This window comes from Gavialis gangeticus, unplaced genomic scaffold (assembly GCF_001723915.1).
Source record: "Gavialis gangeticus isolate Ggan-Ray unplaced genomic scaffold, GavGan_comp1, whole genome shotgun sequence".
Taxonomy (NCBI): domain Eukaryota; kingdom Metazoa; phylum Chordata; order Crocodylia; family Gavialidae; genus Gavialis; species Gavialis gangeticus.
Genome location: NW_017729024.1, coordinates 146,490,841 through 146,493,745, shown reverse-complemented (window position 1 = coordinate 146,493,745; position 2,905 = coordinate 146,490,841). Strand labels below are relative to the sequence as shown.

Here is a 2,905-nt window from a genome sequence, read left to right as displayed (position 1 = left end):
CATCATCCCTGAAGCTGGCCCATCACAGATGTGCTCCTTGATGAACTTCTCAAAGAGTTTCCCTAGGATTGAGGTAAGACTGACAGGCCTCAGTTGCCCGGGTCCTCCCTCCCTCCTCATGAAGACTCATAAAGAAGGTAACCCTGGTAGACCAGGGTTCATAAGCTGGCTGGACACTACGAACTAAGGACTGAACAGACTATTGACTTCAAGGTCTGCTATAATACTCCTGTTAATCTTTCTTTATGCCATGGGTGATAATGACCCTTCTCCCTTTTGAAAGGTCTTAATTTTTCCACTAATCAAGCTATCTTTTCTTTTGTGCTAACTACTCCTGTGAATTTCTCTCTCCTCTAATTTCACAGCCCTATAAACTATCTTTAGTCCCTGGTATGCCTGCTTTGCCTCAGACTTGAATGCACTGCATTCAAAAACTTGTCTAAGTCTTTCCTTATGATGCAGTTGGTCCAATAGAAGACATGACCCACAAAAATTCATGCTCTTATTTATTTCTTTGACCATCACAGCTATAACATAACTCCAACACTAACAACATTTTGTTTTATTTTTGAAAGGTCTTGACAGTAACTTCCTTCATATCACCATTTTAAGATCTCAATTTAATTTTTTACAGTTAAGGAAACATTTTTTCAAGCCAACAGTAGAATGTTTTTTATTTAATTTAATCATTAAATTAACACTTTTGGTTGCAACCACATCTGCTAGAAGTGTGAATAAATTCTGGAAGAATGACTGTTTACTATTTTGTCCTTAAAAATAGTAGTTACATTGACATCCTGAATTTTTTCATAAGTAAATCATAGATGTTTATATTAATCAAGTAAACATTTCCTAAGCCTAATGCACAACAGGGAGAGGCCAAATTGCACTTATTAGATGTAGACAGAATTTGGCTTATGAGGGAGTCAAGACAAGGAGTTCAGACATTATCCAAATCTACTTATCTTTTCTACAAAAAATAAATAAAAACCTGTATCTCCTCAAATACTACCTGGATGGGTTAAAGCCTGTATACAAAAGACCTACATTTAACTGCTGTCCCTTTCCTTCAAAGGATAAAATACCAGTGTACTAGATCAAAAGTAACCGAAATAGAAGCCATACATTCATTCCAGTGATACGAGACTATAGAGTTGCCATATGGCACGCACAGCTCATACGTTTTTACAAAACCTTCCTCGCCAGCTATAGCCTCTGGATCTGATGCTGAATTTGGCAAGGCTTTCCTTCAGTCACTTTTAAACTAAGGCTCCATGTTCTGCTTTCTTTTATGGGTCTACCACATGTCAGTTTATCCCATGGGTTGGAATATGAATAGGGAACTTGAGGGGTAAATAGAGGTTACTTTCCTGTAAAAAGTTCTTAGCAGTGAACTCTGCAGAGCCATACTTCTTGCTGGGCTTTCTTTCATGTTTGGACCTGACTGACAAGGAACTGAGGTGACTAGAACAGCATACCTTTCTTTAGAGCCTCTTCCCTAGAAATTTCAGGAACAGTTGGGATAGAGGGCACCCAGATAGGGTGTGGAAAGTTCTGTCATCTTAGAGGTTGTTGGTTGTAGCCATGTTGGTCGAAGACATAAGCAGACAAGGTTCTTTAGGTAACTGTGATATCTTTTACTAGACCAACTAAATAGTTGGAGAAATTGTTCTTTGCAAGCTTTTAAGTACAAACACCCTTCTTCAGGCACTGTGCCTTCAGACCACAGTGCCTGAAGAAGGGTGTTTGTACCCGAAAGCTTGCAAAGAATAATTTCTCCAACTATTTAGTTGGTCTAGTAAAAGATATCACAGTTACCTAAAGAACCTTGTCTGTCATCATAGATGCATTCAGAAGGCCTGTTCTTTTAAGTAGAAATATCACAGAGTTTATTTCAAAGAGCTCAAAACAATATATCATTATCTGTGGTCTTTACCTTTTTTAAACCACAGTCATTGCATTGCTGTGGTATCAGAACTTCTAGTGTGCTTAATGCCTAACCCTGAATGTATTCATTACATACTTTCTTAGATGTGGTTCACAAGATTGACACTGCCTTGGGCTCCATTTTCACAAAATTGAGTTTCTAGTCCAATTGTTTTGATAAAAGCAAGAGAAGGAGATGAGTTTTATGGTAGAGCCACTTGATGGGGATCATGGATCAAGCTTGAATTTCCCATGGGCTCTTTTTGTGATTTCGAGTATGTCACAACTTCCCTCTTCCTCACTTCCCCAAGTGGAAAATGGCAATAAGATTTCCTTTCTCCAACTGTAAATAGACCACTGATTTTCAACCAGGGTGCTGCTGGGTGCCATGCAATGTTAATACTTAAGTATGCAATTGTGATTCACATGATGAACCTAGAGATTTCAAGTAGGAATCCATAATGTTAAAAATGTTCTGACCTGTTGTGGTCTTTCTGAGTTCTCTGCAACAGAAAATGTATCCATTATTTTTCCGTAGTAAAAATAAGTGAATACTAAGAGCTGGCATTTTTTGAGCAATGCCTCAAGGCTAAAAAAGTCACTGAGTTAGACTATAAGCTCTTCGGGGAAGGCATTATGTCTCCTACTTTGTATGTATAGTACAGGGCAAAGGCACTGTTATCCCATGTGGGACCTTTACATACTGTCACAGGGCACTTAGGTGCTTGCTCCCAGAAGAGCAGAAAGTGTCTGGGGAGAACCCAAAGAGCCAGACAGGAGCCCAGGTGCAGGTTACCATGGCAACCAGCTAATGAGGAAATTAGCCTGCACTTGCACCTGGTCAGTTGGCCGGAAGGGGCAGGGCCCTGGGCCTATATAAACCCCACGACGGGGACTAGGGAGGTCAGTTCTCTGCTGGTGACCAAGGGAGAAGAAGCCCTTCTATAGTAAGTGAAGGGAAGAGGCCTGACTAAGTTCT

At 40.0% G+C, this 2,905-nt stretch overlaps 1 long non-coding RNA gene across 1 annotated transcript in view; it reads left to right on the top strand.

The window, feature by feature from the left end:
* Nucleotides 1–1,632, top strand: part of LOC109298259 — a 7,757-nt gene extending 6,125 nt beyond the window's left edge. Inside the window, exon 3 of the long non-coding RNA XR_002097564.1 lies at nt 1,622–1,632. This is a non-coding gene — a long non-coding RNA (uncharacterized LOC109298259). The remainder of the gene's footprint in view (nt 1–1,621) is intronic.
* The last annotated feature ends 1,273 nt before the right edge of the window (nt 1,633–2,905 follow it).